Below are 22,267 nucleotides of genomic sequence, written 5' to 3' on the forward strand. Positions count from 1 at the left end.
TTGCGTATGCTTCATTTTTCCAGCATTTTAATCGAGAAATTCTTTGTGGTTGGTCTTTCTGTCTCATATGAACGTGTACAATGTACATTTCACGAATTTACGAATAACCTTTCGAAATTCCACGAAAAATATACATTACATTTACATATATGTATTGTATACCATTTCATTTTGTTATTCTTCTTTAGACATTTTAAATATGATGCCGTCATTTGTTTGGACAATTAGTCTAAATGCGTATTTTTGTGGTTGACTTGGTATCGCGGTTAAAATTACGTTGTTTGCGTATTAAAAATGGCTGCACCCATATATGTATATATTTAGATACCGGGCATTTGATGTCAACATCATATTTCACTTGAAATGCAATGAAAATTAATTTCTACACGTGAAACGGGTTAATCACTCATTACATTACATGTTACAAACAATGTCGAAATGGAAAATAATTCTCAGAAACCAGAATCCAATTGAATTTATGAGAACTTTTCGATGATACCATAAACCATTTGATTTTTTTTTATTTACGAAAATGCCGTCATCATTAGAAATCCATTCATATCTAATCAAAAATAATATTTGAAATGAGAAAAAAAATGATGTATATTTTTAATTCAACCTAATTGCATGAATCTGTTCAATTTTGATTGATGACATAAATAAGAGATTCGCTTTCACTTGCAGCCGGTGCATAGCATTTCTTCAAATCTCCCGCAATTTATGTTTATGGAACATTTATTTGTATTTTCAAGTAATGAGTCTATTTTATCGGCAAACATTAAGGGCCGCTAATGATTTGGGGCCTGTAATTCTCTACAAAGTAAAACATTTTGCTGATGTGAATGTGTGATTACATTTTCATTTCAAAACATTTTCAGAATCGTCCACATGCCATGCTGCAGTTCAATTAAATTCATCTCGAATTCATTGGTCGTCTAATGACATGAAATAATAAAAATTAATTGCACGCACTCGTACTTCAACCTTATTCACTCACAACCACACCGACAATATTTTCAAACGTTTATGTACAGAGAGATCGAGAGACAGAGAGAGCATTGACAAATGCGTATAAATTGTTTCTGGTTTCATTTCCAATTTGTACGAGATAACGATTTGCTGAAGAATGTGTATTGCATCATTTATGCGTACAAAACCGTATTTTGTTTTACATTTGCAATGGCAGTAAATCAGTAATGATTTCGTTGAATTTTGTTACGGTCACCAATTTCAATATGTTGTTTTGTGTGCGTTTTATATAGATACTTTGAATCTCTTGATTTATGTCCTGCATTTTCACGCACACAAAACACAGAAACACGTGGTTCACAACTTTGAACCGAGATTTTCCGCATGCCTTCTTTGCTACGCGTTGAAATGCGTCTTCAAGCATGCTTTCTTTCCATTAAACTGCATCCAGATTCGGATTGTGCGTGTGCACAATGAATTTGGGGGCGGAAACTCATTATCATTACCATTAGCAAATCGTGAATGAAAAAGAAGAAATCTACGGCCCGTTTTGAATTGAAATCGTAAGCAAACAAGCGATGAGCTACCGAGTCACTGAGATAAAGAGAGAAAAAAGAGAAATTTTTGATTTCCTGCAGATGTCTAATGATCATTACCGGAATAAATTTCAAAAGGAAACGAGAAAATCGTTTCACAAAGGGGGAGAAAATCGTTTGCCATTGCTACCGTCTACGGCTACTATTTCTGAAATTGCCGGCGACAACAACATCACAATTCAAATGCATACCCAACTTATTGCTTTACTTTTTTTTTTCTGCGGCATTTTAAACTGATTTTTATCAGAAAATTCTCTCAACTATCCAATTGATGGGATTTTCCTCTTGATATTGTTGTTTGTGAATAATTTGTTTCGCTAATAAATTATGTGCGTCCATTTTATCACCAATGTCATGAATTGCAAAGTAACGAATTCATTTCACAGGGAAAAAATCGAGACATCAATTGATGTTTTTTATTTCTTTTGCCGGTCTTTTTTTTAATATGTGCATTCTTACAATAAACTTAATTTCCGTCAACGATTCAACTGTCTGCTCCTATTTATAGATAAACTTGGTATTCAACTTCTATATTCTATAGAATTAGGGGAAAAAATCATATTCAAATAGCAATAAATTTTAAATAAAATACCCGAACAAAAATGAAAATTTATTCAAAGGCAAATTCACATTGACTTTACTGGTGTGTTCAATCTCTTGATGAAATGGAGCAATGTGAAAAAAAAAGTGATAACCGAAGAGTTTTTCCATTTACATGAAGCTTGTCGAACGGATGGGATGACCTTATGAATTTTCCTTCATTTTTTACACGACACACATTTTCCATTTTTTTGTACGCGTGCATTCGAAACCTTCATCAGTTGAAGATACCCTGGGTGCGAATCTAGAAACTTGACTCATAAATTATTCTGTTTTTACAAATGACTACGGAAATGGAGAAGATTGAGAGATGCAACAAAAACGGGAAAATGTAAACAAAAATTTCGGGCCAAATAAAACGAATGATTCACCTGAGTAAAAACTAAAGCGTTTCGTTCAATCAATCTAGGCAATGCCAAGCGAAACAAAACGAAACGAAATGGAACGAATAGACAAGAAAATCGCCCGTTTCAAGGACTATGAAAAATCGCATTTGCGATTGAATTAAGAATTGCTTTTGGTATTTCTTTCATTGTTTGGCGTGTCTTTTGTGTGAGCTGCATTTTCCGATGAGCCTTTTTATTTTCCGACGCCAATGTCATTAATCATTTGATGGTTGAGTTTTCGATAGATGTGATTTATTGCCGTCGTTCTTTTCATGTACACTTTTCAAATTCTTAGATTTAAGTGTCTGTTTGATGCATACTTTATAGGAAAGTGATAGAATCGTGTTCATGTCTCTCCCGTTCGTTTCAAAATGGAATTTTTTTGCTCATTCTCTCTCTCTTCGGCATCGCATTATCTCACTCAAAATGATTCAATGGCACAATACATAAATATACATGACGACACTTGTGATTTGGTGCGTGTTTGTGGGAATTTTCCCCTTGTGCATGTTTAACATTTAATTTTCACCCTGTTCTATGGTTTTGAAATGCAGACTCACAACGCCAATTACCATCAACCATCGTGCTAGCATTGATTGCTTTTTTTGCTTGGATTTTCACAATTTTAATTGTGTCACGTCCATTTTTCAGAGAAAACGAGCGAAAATTGTGACATGATGACCATTCAACCAGTCAAGTAATAGCAAATAAGCTGCGTCAATGTCCTTCAATTTTGCTTTTGGAATTTGATACTTCTTGAAAACGCATGATTTAATCAGGAAAATATTGTATGACAGCGCCCACCCGAAGAGGAAATCAATGCAGAAAATGTGTTTTTTGCACTCTCTACTATCTTTGAAACGAACGAAGGATGGAACGAACGAACATGAAACGAGTTTGTTATCATAATAATGGGATTGTATGCGACAAGAATAACCAACAAGCGAATGCTGTGCTCATGCTGGTCGTCAGCTAAGACGAAAAATGGATCAACGTCATTAAATTGTACAAACAATATCAAGCGATTTTACAACGCTCGTTTACATGCAATATTCAAGACGAACGGAGCGAACGACTTTATGTCTCTGTGAACCAGGATACGTAACCAGTGTGTTCCTCTGCATGCAATCCATTGCATTCGCTCATTTCATGTGGTCGATTTTATGCGATGGTGGCGGTTTGTTCTTTCTCGACACTACAACACATTCGACTGTCGTCCCTTTCGTATATATATTCTTTATTATAAAACGCATTTTCCGTCTTCCTTGATTTTTCATTTTGTGATGTTATCGCTGATGCTGAACGTCGTTGTTCCTCGCAATATTTTTTATGCGATAGGAATTCTCAAGACACTTGTTACAACTATTGCAGACCGAATTGGTGACGGGGGTGTGGAAGAGCGAGACAAAAGGGGGAAAATGCCATAACAAATGCGTATGAAAGTTTAATATAGAAAATAAAGCGATGTTTTGATGAGATTGAAATACATAAGTTGCCCGATGAAAATCATATCGCTGGTAAAATAAAATGGAAACGATAATAATAATGAACGTCCAATTGGCGCAGCGTTGACTGCCTGCTTAAAATTTCTACAGCCATTTTCAATGCATGAAGAAAAAAAAGTAAACAAGCAAATAAATGTAGTTGTGTTTGTGTCGTAGTTTTCTGTTTTTTTTTTCTCATTTCCGCTTGAACAGCCTGAAACATAGTGCTAACCACACAAACCAATATCTCCCACAAGAATTTCATTTTCTCAACAACCGATTTCTTGGCATTGCTTTTTCCCAATTTTATCATTCATTGTGTGTGTGTGCATGTGCATTTTCCTTGTTTGTCGCCGACGACAATTTGATTTTTCGATTCATATCGCTTGCAAAATATGAACGACGGCCGAGCAATATGGGAACATAGACACCAGACAAAATGGAAATGGGAAGGAATTACACTTGATTATAAATTATGTTTTGCGATAAACGATTTCAGTGGTTGATTTCACTAGATGAAATTGGCAATGTGTGAACGTTCATCATGTCGATAATGTTGCAAAATCGTGCAAGATGCAATGGCTCATTCCATTTTATGGTGTTTATAGTCTATGCTACGTCGCATGTTGCGTATATATATAAATGTGAAAATCTAAATCATAATCTGTCGAACGAATTTTTTTTCCACCGCACACTGCATGTACCTGAAACATGAACTAAGCGTCTTTCAGTGTAGATGATAAAATGAGGCGACGCGTTAACAGCAGTAAAAAGACAAACAACACCAAAGGAAAAACTAATGGATGAAAAATTGAACTGATCGAATGCGTCACAAAAAAAATGGATGTAAAGAAAAATTGTTGTGTTTCTTGTTCATTGAACGAATAAACGGGTTCGTTGCACCGTACACTCAAGACCATTCATAAAATACAGCTGCAGCGAAATTCGATTTATATTTTTTGTATTACATTAATATTATTGCCATTTGATCGAAGCGTTGAGAGAGCCATCACCATCCCCTTCAACCGAATATACGTAATAATAAAAATAAATTTCGTTTTTTTTTTCCTCAACATCGTCGTCTTTTGGAGCTCGGAACAAATGCAGCTGATTGTCGATCGTCGGTTGAGCAATAACAACAAAAAACGAAATGGGATATGTTGGCAAAAGAAGAAAAAAAAACACCAAACCCAATTCAGTGCAATGGAAAATTTACGTGGGCAAACTTTGAAAGAAATCGAGCAAAGAGTATAAAGTATCATCCGGCTGCAGAGTGATGAACAACCAGGAAAAACCATCGAAAATGAAAATTGTCTATGTACAAGCGATAAAAATTGAGAGGGCAAATGTTAAAATTCACATAAATTATTGTTACAATAGCCATTTATATGCATTATTCACATGTTTTGTCTTTACCCGCCACTCACTCTACAATGTACTCTCTGTCTTTCTCTTTCTCTTCATATCCAGAGTGTTCACCGTTGAACGATTTGTTTATGCTGCGATCATTTTAGATTCACAATTCTTTTTCAGTGTAACTTTCTCCGTTGTGTGTTTTTTGTCCTATGTATTTTTGTCTTGTTCCCGTTTTCGTTTCGTCGCCAATAGTATAAAAGGACTTAGCAACAAACTGAGTGCTACATTATCATCAACTATAAACTGCTGAAATATTTAGAGCATAGCGGGATGCTTAAATTAAATGGTCCGTATTTTGAAAAATATTGCGTGGATGCAATCATCGGATGTGAGTGTGCCAAATGCGCACACGGCATCATCAAACCATCAAGCATCGAGCATCAACAACAAAAACCCCAAAGTTCCGAACTTGTTGTAATCTTTGGTGTCAGCGAACGAAAAATTGAGTCTCACTGCAAAAGAGATAAGCGTAAATTGAGCGAAAAAATAGGGTCCAGCACGATGGATCAGCAACAAAATACGCAAGTAATATGAATGCGATTGGTAAGTAGATTACATTGAATATAATTATTCAATTGTTGTTTTCCTCGGTATTTCACAATCCCATTCACTAGGAACAAAAAATCGCATGAAATTAAACTAAAAGTAGGATTAAATGCCAATGTATTTGAGTCTTGGTGCTAGATAGTAATATAGCGGTAGCGCAAACAGCATTGTAGTAACTTTCCTTTCCTTTCTTTATGAACATGAGCGACGAACACTTGATAAAAGCCGAGACAATGAGCCATACCATGATTTATGGCCCTTCGTGCAATGAACAATACGACGCATTCAATAGTTGTGATCGTCACGTTAAGTTATAGATAAATCTAATACGATTATCGCACATTTCTTTGGTATGAAAGTTTTTACAATTATGGAAATCACTTTATCAACGTTCGATACTGGACACATGTGTGGTCATCATATGATGGACTCAAATTAATGCGATATCGCTCTGCATGCAGACTTCATCTTGGACTTAAAGTGTATAATTTCTGCAATATGTCGAAAACGAACATGAGAAGAAGAAAAAAAAAAGAATCGTCAACCGTATCAAGCATGATTCCATTGAATCTTGCCGTTCTTTCTCCACTTTCTTCGCACCCGCATCATCAGCATGTGCGATAAAGAGAAACATTGTATATACATATTAAATTTCTGTTGATGTGAGTGTGTGAATGTATATGCCAATACTTGGTAATGTTATTAGCTGTAACGCGTAGCGCCAGTAGTTGTTGTTTCCATGCTGTTATCGCACCACTTGTGGCCATAAATAAAAATTCTCCCAATGACAATAATTCGATACGCGCCAACGATATGCGATGTGGTAGTGTTTCCTGCCATTCATGAATGCATTCGCATGTAGCAAGAACTATACGCAAAAACATTGAATCAATATATGAATGGAAAAACAACTACGTTAACACATAAAGTATGATAAATTGAATATTCGAACCCTCTATTTGTTCACAATAATCCATCTTTTCTAATTCGTTTTTTTTCTTTTGCTTTTGTCGGCCACTTGCAACACATTGGTGTCGTGCACTTTTTTTCCGTATTACATCGTTCTTATCACTTGCATTTCACCACGATGCAGTAATTTTCCTTTCATTCGACATCACCAAACAAAAACTTTTTGTACAACATTCGATGCATTGTTGGAAAGAAAATGGTTTTTCTTTAGGAAAATTATTATTTATTTGAAAGGAAAACACTTCATCCAAATTAATCATTGGCTATTTTGTTGCGTTTCATTTCGTTTCGTTCGTTGCAATGAATAAATATGAAATTTCGTGTAATCCTATTTGCTATGCTGAACAAAATAATAGAAAAGTATTGGAAATCATAATTCAAAGTGGAAACAACAACGATTTGATTGCAAATCAAAAGTTTCGATAAAACTCCCCCGAAATAATACGAACTCATAAATTCAAATTCAATCCCATTCACACACAGCGTTGATGCTGACCATAAATAAGAGTCACTTCTAATGGAGAAAGAACGAGCAAAAAAATGAAATGTAAGGATTTATGAAGTGGTGAAATAAAAAAAAAAGTTATATACCGCATGATATATTCTTCAAGATATATTCTATCCAATTAAATAAATACTTGAGTCAAATAGAACGTCTAGCGGTAGTAGCGTGTACAAAAATGATTGTCGGTTAAAATTCTTTGTAAGTTGTCTGTTTGTTTTGGTTCACTTCATAGAGCCGTTTATTATTTGCGCTTCCACATTGTTATTCTTAATGAGAAAAATAATAATAAGAATGGAACAATGACATCGAATAAATGTGGAGCTCTCCTGACGTATGCATTTACTGCACTTATTACCTCTATTAAAGCCACACAAACACATACACACTCAGATACGTCTTGTTCGGATCAACCAAAGAGTCTGAACTATTTTGATCAAAATAATAGGAAATACAATATCGATGCTGTAGACTAACTCGCTAACAAGCTCATTTTCGATTGGTTTGTGGTGTTTGCTTTTATTCTTTTCTCTTTCTCTCTTTCCCACTCTCACTTGGCGAATAAACTCTTAATAATGCGTCATCCTTTCGCCTGTGCCGCACAGACATTGAATCGATGGTTGCTGTCATCATTGTTTTTATTAATCGATGGCATTCGATTCACGAAGTAGTCAGTAAAAGTAAATATTATCTTTTCCCTATTTTTTTTTCTCTTCGTTCGATGGTTGTTATTTTTCATTTCAGTCGATTCAATTTTTTGTGTCGTCTTACTTGTGTTTCGTGTTTGTCATTCGATTTTGGTTTTTTGGTTCGGTGTGCAATGTTGGTTTTATGTATGTTTTTTTCTTCTTTTTTTGGTTTGATATTGTCTGTCGCTTCTATGATTCAAGTGTCACGGATCTATGAAAGACAGTAAGTATCATCAAACCGTTCTTTTCTTTGTTCCTTTTGATTTTTTATTTCGACTACCAACAAAATCCACAAACCTTGCCAGAGCGAATCTACGAAGAAAACCTTGAATCCTATTTTCAAATGAAAACAAATAAGAACATAAATATTTTAACAACAACCGAAAAAGAAACGAACGCATTGCATTCTAACAAGTGAAAAAAAAAACTGAACAAGAAATTTAAATGTACACATTTCAAGTCTTTTTCTACTTGACGTTTTTTTGTGATCTTTTATTTTGTTGGTAGTTTGCTTTGTTCTGCGTTTTCGTTTCATTCTTTTCGTAAATTTTCTATATTTGCCAACAAAGTCGAGTTCTTTGTCCACATAACTACTGTTTGCACTGTGTTGACTGGACAGCAGTAATATCCATTGCAGTTCCAATTTAAATCGCTTGTAGATACATTTAAACCTTTCCTGGTCCCTTTCGAATATATTCGATGGCTGATTCTATGAATATCCAATGATTTTCATTATTGAACTGTAATACTATCGAGAATTCTCTGTTTACAAACGAGAAAAATGTCAACGAGAATGAAAACATTCACAGCAATTCATATGATTGCGTGAGTTCGTTGAGTTTTTTAGTTCGCATCAGAATGAATTAAAAAGTTTGTATGAAAAATGTGTATATTCTTGATTTCGATAGAAAGATTCATGTTCACAACTACGACAACACCAGGCATTCAAAGTCTGAAGCACCATTTTTTTCTTGTTATGACTACGGTATATATCCAATGTTATTTTGAGGTGTGTGTGTGTGTTTTTTGTTTTTCTTTCATTGAAATTGAGATCGAAAAAAAAAATGAGAAACCGAAAAAAGTCCGCACCGATCTTGCTATGTGTCAATAATAGACAAATAGAATAGAAAAACATACACAAATACTTGAGATGTTAGAAACAACGTAAACGTTTCATTTTCAACGCTCGTCTGGAATGCCGTTGCTTGGCATGTTGTTACTGTTTAAATATGCGTGTGTTTCTCTTTTTATGAGCCTTTTTTCTTGTGTCATTTAAGGCTGTCTCTCTTGATGACAACATTTCAAGACATTGAAAACGACGTTTTCTTAATTGTTTGGCATTTTTCGTTGACGATCTGTTTTTTTTCTCTCTTCGTTTTCAAAGGTCAAAATCGAACATACACGGAAAATTCTAATTAATGCAATCACATATGAACGTGTGTAATTGCGTTTATTTTTAATTCCCATGCATTTATTTTTTGGTTTTGTTTTGATTTTAATGCCGTTCGTGCACAACGGAATGTGCGTGACACTCTACAGATGAAGCGATTAACATATTAATGATCCGTAGAATGCCGTTAAATGTTAATCCACGTTGATCATTTATTGTTGAAGATATGTTGTTCAACATGCTGCATCTCAAACTTGATTTTTTGTTGAATTTGTCAATCAATCAATTGGTATATTAATCACTTAAGTCACTCCCTTTTGTATTTTTTGATATGATGTGCACAGCCACCTGAGTCCAAACGGTCCCAATGGACATATTCGGAGAAATACGTGCGAATTGCCCTTTTATAAGATGAACAAAGTTCTGTCAGTAGAATTGTGATTTACAAAATGAGTCCAATCACTATAAAAATAACGACTATTCAAACATCTACGGAGATGCAATGATTCATGCACCAGTTCATTCAACGTCCCTCCAATGATTGTTTGTGTGCTACACTTTTTATTACTTTTTGTTGTTTTCGAGTGTGTTCATTGAGCATTTGAAAAAGAGAAAAGAAAAATGTGAAAATGCAATAAATTTTGATATAATTCATAAAATATACATTCCACAAACACAAACCGACAACAAAGACACTGACTTGAGATAATCGTTTAACAATATTGCACATCTTTTGCAGTCATTTTTCGTTCTTGCCAACATTTTTTGTTATTTGGTATCTGTACCCCAATGTTCTTCCGTACTGAATATATCGTAGATTGATAGTTGGCGGTTTTTTTCTGCTTCATTCAGCTGGTTGAAGGGAGCAAAAATAACATAAAAATAAATTACATTTGATAATTTTTATACGAATATTTACGACCAAAAATCCAATAATAAAGCCAAAGAGCAATGATACCAGCATTGGCTGCACATAAAAAATTGCTGCCTGCGAATAATAATTTCCAGCGGATGAATGGAGAAGACTCCTCGCATAATGAAAACAATAATTCATTTATATTTGTTTCTTTTGGGATATTGGTGCGCGCGTGTGTGTATTTAAGTACATATGTAAGTCAAAGTTATGAGCATTTTCCGTTTTATCTCCTTAAGAGTGCGGTTTGGGCGATTTCAAAGATTTCCGCTATTTTTGGTTGTTTTACGATCAGTTAATACTCTGAAATAAAACGATAGTGCTAAGTTAGCATTGCTAAACATTTAATGTCACTTGCGTTCATATCCTCCTCCATAACATCCCGTGCACATGTTACGTGCATCATCTTGAAAATTCATAAACGAAACAAGTATGCGAGAGAAAAAAAGAGAGACGAGAAAATGTATCTTTCGACAAATCGTTAGTTTTCGGTGTCGGATGTTATGTGCTTCTACCAACAATTTTACAAGTGATAAATGTTCGAATGAGCTAGAAAATTGTGCATATTTGTGGATGAAGTTGAACAATATGCAAAATGTTCTCAGTTACGCACGACTTATGCACAGAATGCCATACTCGAACAGACAAAATTTATCAAATAATCTGACTTTAATGAAGCATCTCATCGCTCATACTATTGCTAGACAAAAATCATGTATGCCACGGTTTATTCTTCTTCCCTTACTGTCGATCTCTCTAAGCGAAAGTTTATACGAGAAGACATACCAGAATAAACACAAATCTAAATTTATTATTATGTTAATAAGCCCATTTTCCATTCTACACGTCACGACGGCATCATTGAGAATATTCAAGATGCAGCAGCAGCAACATGGCACAAAATTGAAATAAATGTGATTGCATTCGCATTTTGAACGGCATTAAAATCAAATTTAATGACCTGCTCTTGTAAATCATTTTCAGTGTTTGTGCAATATTTTAGGTTGTCTCGTCTTCATTTGATAAAAAAAAAATCATAGCAGTCTAGCATTATATAAAAAAATCTACAGCGCTTAAGACTTTTTTCCATTCACAAAAGAATAAAGAGCCAAAGGTTGTTATGATACAATAAATTCCATTCAATGCATAAACAACTGTTTTGAAAATTGCTTTAATCGCGAGCTCATTATAGCTATTTCGCACCCTTGTTCAAAAATTTGCATTAAATGAATATTTATTCGATTATTCTACGCGCACAACAAATGGGCGAGATTCGGGTGGGTCGTTGAAATTTAAATTATTTTGCAGTATAATGACTGAATCGATGCATAAATATCAATGTGTTTAGAGGTCAAATGCTCGCGCGTTTACTTGAAGGTCATTAATCTTGATGAATTTAGTTTCCAATTAAGCTGTGAATTGCACTCATTCCAGTTCCAGAAATAAATTTTACAAAAATTGAAAATGCATCCGTTTTTCCAAGCCATTAACTACCTTAAAATTGTTGATGTCTTTAATTTGTATGCAAAATATGCGCATTGCGCATTGACACATGTGACTATGTTCTACAAAGACTCAAAAGTTGTTACAAAAAATATCGATGACGACTTTCTAGATTTTGACTGTGTGTGTTCCGTATACGTTCGCGCGAACCGCACACACACCAACTGTCGCTGCGTACAACTCAAAATACAATAAAAATAATAATAAGAAGAAATGTAAACCGTAATGAACGATGTATAAATTTGTGTCGTTGTTAATTAGTGACGTTGTGTTTCTGTTTTCTGGAAGCACTTCTTGTCTTTTTACTGTCGCACTGGTTAGTCGTCGCTGTTTCTTAATTTGGATTTTTTTACCTCTTCTTTTTGGGATGTGTTGTTTGGTTGGATAGATGGATGATCTTGTTGTTGCTCGTGGTGCTTTAAGACGATATCGTATTTGTCGCAGTTTTTTTTCCTCCGTCTGTGATTGCCTCTTGTACACTGATTCTCTGGTGACATTTAATGTGTCATGTTGTTCATTATCATTATCAACGTGTTTTCTGGCTTTTATGTCTTCTCGTCTGGTTCTGTTAGCAGCATCCGTTTTCTATATTTTTCTGATGTCGTGTGTTGTCTCTGTCGACCCGGCCATTCACTCACTCACGTATTAAATGATGCGTTTGTGTTTTTTTTCTATACAAAGAAATCGTTGATATATTGCATAATTCACATAAGCGATGTCAAAGCAAAACCATTGCTTAGATTTATTTTGGATTTTTCTGCTGCTTCTTCACTGCAAACAAGAGGAAATTTATTGAATGTGGATACCTAATTGGAGAAGTATTTTATGTGTAAGTGTGAGCTCCATTTTTATTGGTTATGATTTGCAGACGATCAAATACGATCTTTTTCTGGACAAATAATGAAATCAGTTGATTTTCATTCAGCGTTAATGTATTCTGCTCTCATTTCAGTAACGAATTCCCGTATTTTGCCAAAATAATATCAGAATATCACAATTTTCAGAGAGGCAGACGATTTTTGTATCTGTTTAAATAAGCACATAAAAAAGCCTGAAAGCAATCGAGACGAGGAAAAATAACAGCACGTTTTTTTCCGTCCTCCATTGCACTTGTCCGTAGTGATTTATTTTGATTTTTATGTTCATTGCTTTCTCTTTCGGCATTTCTTATGTTGTTAAGTATCTTGTTTTTTTTTTGGCTATTCAATGGGGCCAAACGCACTACACGCTGAACACAACAAGCGCACACCGTGCGATGGAATTCAAACAATTTTCATCTTAATTAGTTTGAAAACAATTACATCACAGAGGTAATTATGTGACATTGAATACGAAACGAGCGCGATGAACACAAACTGCACACTAATTAGCCAATTTTTTAATGTTGCTTTCCGGCTCCAATTAATTTCAGATCTTGATTTTTGTACATTTCTTCCGTGCTTTCTTGTCAAAATCTGAGACATGATGAGTTCGATATTGATATTAATCGATTTCGTACATTCGAAGAAACAATTTTCAAACTCTTTTTCATTTGAGACAAAGCAGTATTTGAGTGAATTTTGATGTTTTTCTCACAGTTCGGATCTTCACATTTCATGGTTTAATGTTGACCGGTTTTAATTTTTATTAGGATCACGTACCAATTTGCTAAAATTAATTCACATCTAAGGATGCGATCAAGAAACTGTGCAATGAGAAATGAACAAAAACGAAAAAGTTGCTTCAAGTGTGACACTTGACAGAAGTGACAAGTATCGTTCATATCAATAAAACAATAATTAATAGCAAAATGCCAGATATCGCTGTTTGTTAAACAAAGTCGAAAATGTGTGATGTGACAAGTTTCACGTCCTTTCGTATATCTTGCCAATCAACTTGTTTTTCTGCGCGAGTCGGCGAATTTTATTGGGTGACATATTATCGGTGCTATGCGGTCTTTGCACAACGGAATCTGTAGCGCGTTCAACATTCTCATCAATTTTATTATGTACAGCTTGTATTATCCGTCTGCTATACAAAGTCATGCAATTTAAAAAACGCGAATTTATTCCATTTAATCGTCATTTTTTTCATCGCAAATTCAGGTTTCGTGGCAACTTTGACTTCTGTCACTGAGCCTACTTTGTAGTAGCGATAACGAGGTAAGAATGTGAAATGATTTTAAAAAATACAGACAATTTCTGCGGTATGCTCATTGCTTATTCACATGGATAAGTGTATGGCTTTGGTATGCGCAAGTGACTTGAAGCACTTTGCGTTGAGCGTTTCGCATTATCTTTTTGATGTCGTCACTAAGATGCCGATCAAGATTTTGATTCAAGCTGTTCATATCATTTGTAATGATTTTCTACGAATATCCAAAGGATATATTCCAAATTAATAGCTTATGATGTTTTTTTTCTCGATTGAAACTAAAAAAATATTATCAAATACTCGTAGCCGTTCCAATTTCAAACAAATAAGACACTTTGTAAATGAGAAATGTTTAATGAATTTTTTTTATGATTTTGCAGCGTTTATACAATTCAAAGGCAGCTGACCATTTAAAAAGAACAAGAAACATTTAACATTTCTAAGCTCCATGAAATCCGAAGCTCATTCTTTGTTGTGTTCTTATAAGTTTTCCTTTTTCATGTTTTCCGCTGATTTCCGAATGTGGATAAGAAAAATACGAAAATAGAACAATTCAAATAGAAAAACAGAGTGAATTTGTTGCCGCGTCTCAAGTTGAAAACTCATAGAATGTTTGATGAAAACCGACAAAGTAAACAATGAGACACTGTTAGTGAAAGGAAGTGTACAGACAAAAAGCGGCAGAAAAACCACGGACAACGCGGAAGAATGAACTAGTGGACAATGACTTCGTGCAAAAGGCGAACAATAAACGTAAAAAGTCAGGGCGACATGAAAAATCGACGTGAGATTTTAGCTCTACGGAAATGCAATTGCAAGAATAGAATAGAAAAAATGCCCTCGTTCGAAATGTGTTTTAACAAGCGAAATTGTCTTTTCAATTTACAAAACTCACGAAAATGCAACGACGTTGCTGAAACAGCTCCTTCGCCGCTTTTTTCTCTCTTTCTCTCTTCAAACTCAAGTGAAAATCAAGACTCTTTATTGGGGGCCATGACTGAAACTGGTGGCGACAGAACACATTTCAAATGGAATATACAATTACGGCCACGAACAATATCAATTTAATTTGAACTAGTGCACTAGACCGAGCAAAAAATGGAGACATTTGCGCAAAGACGCTTTTCAGTTTAGTATTTAGTCACCGCGCTTGTTTCGTGTTTTGGTTGAAGTGGAAAAGTTCACTGAATGCTGGTAAAAAAAAAACAAATGAAACGAAAAAAGAAAAAAGTATTCCTTCGCATTTATTCTTTTGAAGTTCATCCAACACGAAAAAGGAAATGGATGTACGCGCCCAACAAAAATAACGTGAAATAAAAGAAGAAAAAAAAAACAAAGTAACAAACAGCTTTCTTATTAAAAGCCAACACCAAAGAAAAATTGTATTTATTTATCGCAATGCTATTCTTCCTTTTTATTTCAATGTTTCTGTTAAGGTGCTTCTTTTATTTTATTTGATATCGAAAAATTGGCTTGTTTGAGGATTTTTTTTTCTTCTTTTCATTATTAGTACCTGGAAATGGAACGGAAAGTAGAATGGGGAAGCACTTTACACACCGTATAAACCAATGTTGATGGAATGTCAGAAATAGAAACTTATAAAAAAACGGATATACAAATGCATAATAAGTTTTGACAAAAAAAAAAAAAAAGAATGTGCTGTTAGAAATAAGGTAAGCAACTTAATTCAAAATTCAAAGGAATGTCGTAAATAGCATTTTGTAGGCGTTTTACTGAACCTAATTTTTTTTTGTTTATGAATTTTTCATTCCTTCAATGAATTGTTTTCTCGCATTTAAATTACAAAATTAATTTCCGACTAAAACCAAAAGGTAACAAAAATGTAATTGAATTTGAAATGTATGTTGTGTGTACATCATGAGCCATTCAAAAAATTGATTCGCAAGACTTAAAAGACTTAAGTCGTTTTGTCTTTGCATCAACAAAAATAACACGAATTTGAATGTAAATTGAAAACCCAAATATGTTTGCGTTTCCAACATTATGGGGTGATTCAAAAAAGTGGAAAAGCACTAGGCCGGATCGATTTTTGAAATCCGGAAAATTCAAAATGGGACCTTCCAGGAAAATCCCTACGGCGGTCAAAATTTCTAAATGATGATTTTCTTAGTAAATATTGACTTAAATCGATCAAAAAACGGGTTTAAATTGGCTGTTACAACAACTTAAGAAAAATCGAAAAAAATGTGATTTTAGTAATAACAATTTCGGTTTATTTTTTACATTTCTATACTTAATTTTACGCACTTATTCCTATTAAACTGCTATTCGACAATCTAATATTTCACTAAGATTTTCTACTAACCATTTTCTAATTTTATAATTCCCTTTATAAACCATCAAATAGCCAAATTAACACTGTAGTAGGACAATACAACATGTCGTATGCATTTGATTTCAGTTATTTGTTTATTATGTTTAAAATTGTTTATGTATGAAACCATACATGGGCACGGAAAAAATTTAAGGGGGGGGTCCATCGGCCACGCAAAAAACCCTCGCAAATCAAGACATTTTTTGTTGCGAAAAACCTCAGCAATTTTCAAAAATTGTCGATTCCCCACAAACTTGAAAAGCAAAAAAAAAAAAGGTCTTCACCTTTTCGCCGAAAATCCCTAGCAAATCAGAAGATTTTTAGATCGCAAACACTAGGAAACTTAAAGATTTCTCTTCATCTCAAAACTTGAAAAGCAAAAAAAAAGAAAAAAGGTCTTCACTTTTTTCGCAAAAAACCGTAGCAAATTGAAAGAATTTTGGAGGGTCGTGTCGGTGGGGGGGGGGGTAGCTCGGACGATTTAAGGGGGGTTATCCGGGCTTACACCCCCCTGTGCCCATGTATGATCGAAACACTTTTCATTCGCAACACAATTCAATAACGAACAACGGCCACAAATATTTTATCATACAAAGTTATCAGGTATCATACAAATGCGTTGCATTACTTCGTATTACTTTCCCGCACACACCTAGTGTCTAAGGTAAAGTATTGGAATCGGTCGAAAAATTAACACCCATCAAAATAAATAACTTTCTACTCTATTCTACTGTCTGTATGATATCGTAATGAGCTGAAACTTTGCACAGATTATTTTTATCACACAAAAATACCATTTCGAGAGTTTGAAGACATTTCAATGCATATTAAGGGTACCTCCCTAACAAAATTTTGGATTTTTCGCTCAAAAACGAAATTTTGTATGGGAAATATCCCTAGGCATATGCATTGAAATTTCTTCAAACGTTCAAAATGTTAACCTTTTGTGAAAAAAATAACCTCTGCAAATTTTCACATGAATACGATATCATAACATATAGGCATGGCTGCGATAAAAAAATTCCCATTTTTAGTAGTTTTTGTATGAAAAGTGCTTCGAAAATTATTTTGATCGAGTTTCTTTGAGTAAAAGATTTCTTTGAGAAGATTTCTTTGAGTAAAAGATTTGTGATAAATGCATGTCACAGTGCGGAAAAGTTCATCTTACGGATGTAAGACCTTTTTTTTACATTTTGCGTGGAAAATTAATAATAATTTGTAGTGATGTACTTAAAATCCATATACATTTGAATGGGTAAGAATAATCATGAGCTCCAAACATTATTTAAAAAAATACTGATACAAGACGATGAATTAAAATAAATGAGATACTAACTCGCGTTTAAAATAAATCTGATACTTGAAAGATATTGAAAATAAAAGTGGTATGTATCACATTTATTTTCAATTCGTTCAAGTATCAAATTTATTTTCAATTCTGGCTAGTATCTCATTTATTTTAACTCATTTGTGCATTATACCGAGTCTCCGAGAGTTTCATATAAGCCTTCCCATGTAGATGGTAAAAAATCGTGAAAAATGAAAAAAATAATCAAATTTTTTTTCTTCGATTTACAAATACTATTCAATTTTCTGTACCATCTGATGAAATCAGAATGAAAAAAATCGCATTCCCTATCACCCAAATCACGATTGGCATTCGGTCACTATTCAATAGCTGTTACATAGGAAGTTTATATGAAACTCTCGGAGACTCGGTATAGAGCACGCCAAAAGTGAAAAAAATCCAGATCGTGATTTGGGTGATAAGGAATGCGATTTTTTTCATTCTGATTTCACCAGGTGATATAGAAAATTGAGTAGTATTTGAGAATTGAAGAAAAAAAAATAATTATTTTTTTTCATTTTTCACGATTTTTTACCATTTACATGGGCGGCTTGTATGAAAAACACGGAAGACCGCTGAAATGGCAAATGTAAAATACGTACGGACGTACAACAGTGTCATTTCACCACCACGCACTTCAATTGGAATTGATTCGAGGCCTTTTGAAAGATCAGAAACAAAATGCGAAATTATTACCAAATGATTTTCATCGAATAATTCCATTTGAATATTTGGCAGTTCGATATTTGCATTCAGCTTAAAACAGTCGGTGTGTAATTTTGAATTGGTTCGCACCAAATACTTGTGAATACTTTCAATTTATTTATTTATTTATTTTTTTCAAATTTTGACGTCACTTTTCTCCGAACGAAAAAAAAATATTTCAACGTTTACTACCCTGCAAAAGGTTGAGACCGCCAATTTTTTTTTCAATTAAAACCAACGAATATTTTTATTTTTAGATGTAGATATAATATTCAAAAAATCATTAATATCTGAGAATAGGAAGTAGTATACATTATGAAAGCACTAAAATCGACAATTGTATAAAAGTAAGTGGTCTTAAAACTTTGCAAGGTAGTGTATCTCATTGTCTAAATGCTGAATTTTCGGTTTTATTTACTTGATAAATACTTTTTTCACATTTTGAATCGGTTTTAGACATTTTTAATCCATTTTAACAGTAGTAATTATCCATTTCAATATCACAGAGAATATTAGCCTTATTGACACAGCAATCGTTGTTTTTGCATGTGTGCACGCAAATGTCATATTTGACGTACACTGGCTATACAAATGTGAAAACTGCAACTTCACACAATTGAAATTTTCAATTCATTTCTCAATTTGAATGTAAATGGTAATTGAAAATTCAATTCAATGAATGGAAAAAAATAAATTAAAAACTTCAATACGAAATTTTAACAATTTGATTCAATAATTTTATTTAATATTTCATACTATTTTTTAATAGAATTTGAAAGACATTAATCAATAATCATATGCATACAAATAACCAGACACAATCGGAAAAAAATGAAGATTTGGAAGATTTCGAAAAAATATATATATTATATATTATCTGGCCAGACCCAAATACATTTTTTATGAAAAGTGACGCAATAGTGACGTGTGACAGTATTGTTAGTATAAACAACTTCCATCACTTTGAAACTGCAATCGCACCAACCGATTTTGTTTTGTTTTCAATACGATTTCTTGAGAATTATATGAGAGTGTTTGAAGCGAGGTTTGGGCGATCAATTGGTCTTATTGTCATTTCAATTTCAACAATTTTGTGTGTTCGCTGTTGGCTGTGGAATGGATATATTCACAGTTGGTTTTGTGTTCATTTTTGTTTTAATTTCGAAATAACAGAGTGTTGATAAAATTTACTGTGGATATTCCAAACGAAATGCAGACGGCCAACCTATTTCCTCCAGCGCACAAGAAGAGGTGATGTCAGAGATCAAAGATTATTCCATACCACCACCACAACAACAGCAATTTCAAATGCCTCACCATAGCTCATACGGCTCACAATCACCACAACAACAACGATATCAAGCACACCGTGTGTGACAGTATTCGGCTCCAACTATTATGCACAACAACAGCATTATCAGGTGGCCTCAGTTCACTATGGCTCACATCACAACAACAATCTCATTGATTCAATTGATAACTTGTCATTACTTAAATAGGAGAATGAGATGTACAAAACATTATACGTGTTTGTTTTCAAGCTATGCGATGTACAAGATGCTAAAGCAACTCCTGCCAGACAACCAGACAGCCATACAGTCATATATTATCAGCATAGGTGATGACGAGGGATACTCCCCTCTAAAATATTTTTAGTAACCCTCAACAATTTTGGAAATGAGGACCTTTTTTTTGCTCTTCACTCTTTTTGGCCAAGAAAATTCTTTCGATTTGCTAGGGGCTTTCGCCAAAAAAGTGAAGAGAAAAAAAACGATTTTATAGTCATTTTTCGGATTTGCAAGGTAATTTGAAGTTAGAAATTCTTCCGATTTGCTAGGGATTTTCGTCAAGAAAGTGAAGAGCAAAAAAAAGATTTTATCCTCATTTCATACAATTTGACATCTTCGGGACCCCCATGGATTTTTCCAGGGACCTCCTACGGAATTTTGCTATCTATTACTTTTCCGCATACACCTGATGTATAAGGTAAAGTATTGGAATCAGTCGAAAAATTAACACCCACCAAAAATGTGTTTTCTGGGTGTTTTTGGGGCCAGGGAACACGAATCTAGCGTTTTTCCGATGTCCGAATGTATGTGCGTACCCTGTACGCTGAACGCAAAAATTTGTTAACACGATAACTGACTCCACAGCAGTAGTGTGCGAGGAAAATTTTTCAGGGGGGGGGGGTAATTTCCCAAAAAAAAAAAATTCTCTAGAAAATCAGACAAATTTTCGTTTTTTTTTTTTTTGGAAGTCACTTTTTGAGACGAAAATCCCTAGCAAATCGGAAAAAAGTCTCTCGTAGCCAAAAACCCTAGCAAATTGAAAGAATTTTCCACAATTTTCTACATTGATGAGCTAAAAAAAAGGTCTTCACTTTTTGACTCAAAAACCCTAGCAAATTCGAATAAATTTCACGAAAAAAAATTCTCATCCAAATCACAGGGGGGGGGGGGTAAACCCCCCCTCCGCACACTACTGCTCCACAGTATGATTGGGGCTTCCGAGGAATAGAAACCATTAGATTTTGAGCGACTTTGGTTGATAGAGTGACGTGTCATGTCTGGTGTGATGCCCATGGCCATCCATGGGAAAAATTCAATTTTTCCCCCAAAAGTGATATTTAATGGCGCACCACATTAATTTCTGTGGAAATTATTTCTAGGAGGATCTAAATAAATCCTATAATTTTGGAAATATTTTCTACGAAATAATTTCTAATTTATTTCATGAATCAATTTCTAGAATATATTTCGCAATAAAAAAAAAACCAGAAATTGATTCATGAAATAGTTTCTACAAATATGAAATTTATACCAAGCGGGGTTGACGTATATGAGATTGGGAACTTTTTTATGCGAACGCAGCTGATCAGCGCCATCTCACATTAGTTCGAATTAGATCGAAAAACTGAATTTAATTCTGTAGCATTGAAATGAAAAAGAGAAAAAACAACAACAATAGCACGGCCACACAGAGCCATCTATGCGTGCTGATGCATATATACACATATACGCTTTCTTCATTCTTTCATTCCATTGTTATACGTATCTCACTGGTCAACAGATCTATGTAGCCATGTTACTGTTGTTGTTTTTTTCTCTTTTTCGATTCAATTCATTGTATCTAAATTGAGTTCAACTATGGAATACAAGATGGCACAGATGAGGGGAATTCGCATTTTGTCTCTTCATAGGCTTAGCCGGTTGATTTATACATTGAATTTCTGGATAATGTAGAGCTAGTCTAACTATGTAAATTAAATCGTGTAGATTTTAGAAAGAAAATCTATACGAGAAAAATCTACTTAAATAAACTAGAAAAATTGTCGGAAATCATGTAGAGATTTGTTTAACATAGTTTCATCAAATATATAAACTCATTCATTATATATTCTCTATGTTTTCATGTAGATTTTTTTAACGCATGGATCTATGTGAATTTCAATTTTATTTCCAGTAATCTACAAATTTTGAAACATATGTCTAAATCATGTAGATTTTCTAGTCAAAGAAAATATATGAGAAAAATTAACGGAAATAATGTAGGTTTTCTTTCATCAAATATATCGAGTACATTACTCTTTTATAATTTACTGTAGATTTTTTAATACATAATCCAGAGAAGCAGTTTGAGTATAATAATTTTAAATTTCTGAAAATTTTGAGTAAGTCTATGTAAATTACAGCGTGTAGATTTATTCTACAAAATCTACATAACTGCAGTAAAACATAAATATTGTAGAAATTGGTTTTGTTTCATCAGATATATTGATATCGT

This window comes from Contarinia nasturtii, unplaced genomic scaffold (assembly GCF_009176525.2).
Source record: "Contarinia nasturtii isolate CC-2019 unplaced genomic scaffold, AAFC_CNas_1.1 Cnas_scaffold_1500, whole genome shotgun sequence".
Lineage (NCBI taxonomy): Eukaryota > Metazoa > Arthropoda > Insecta > Diptera > Cecidomyiidae > Contarinia > Contarinia nasturtii.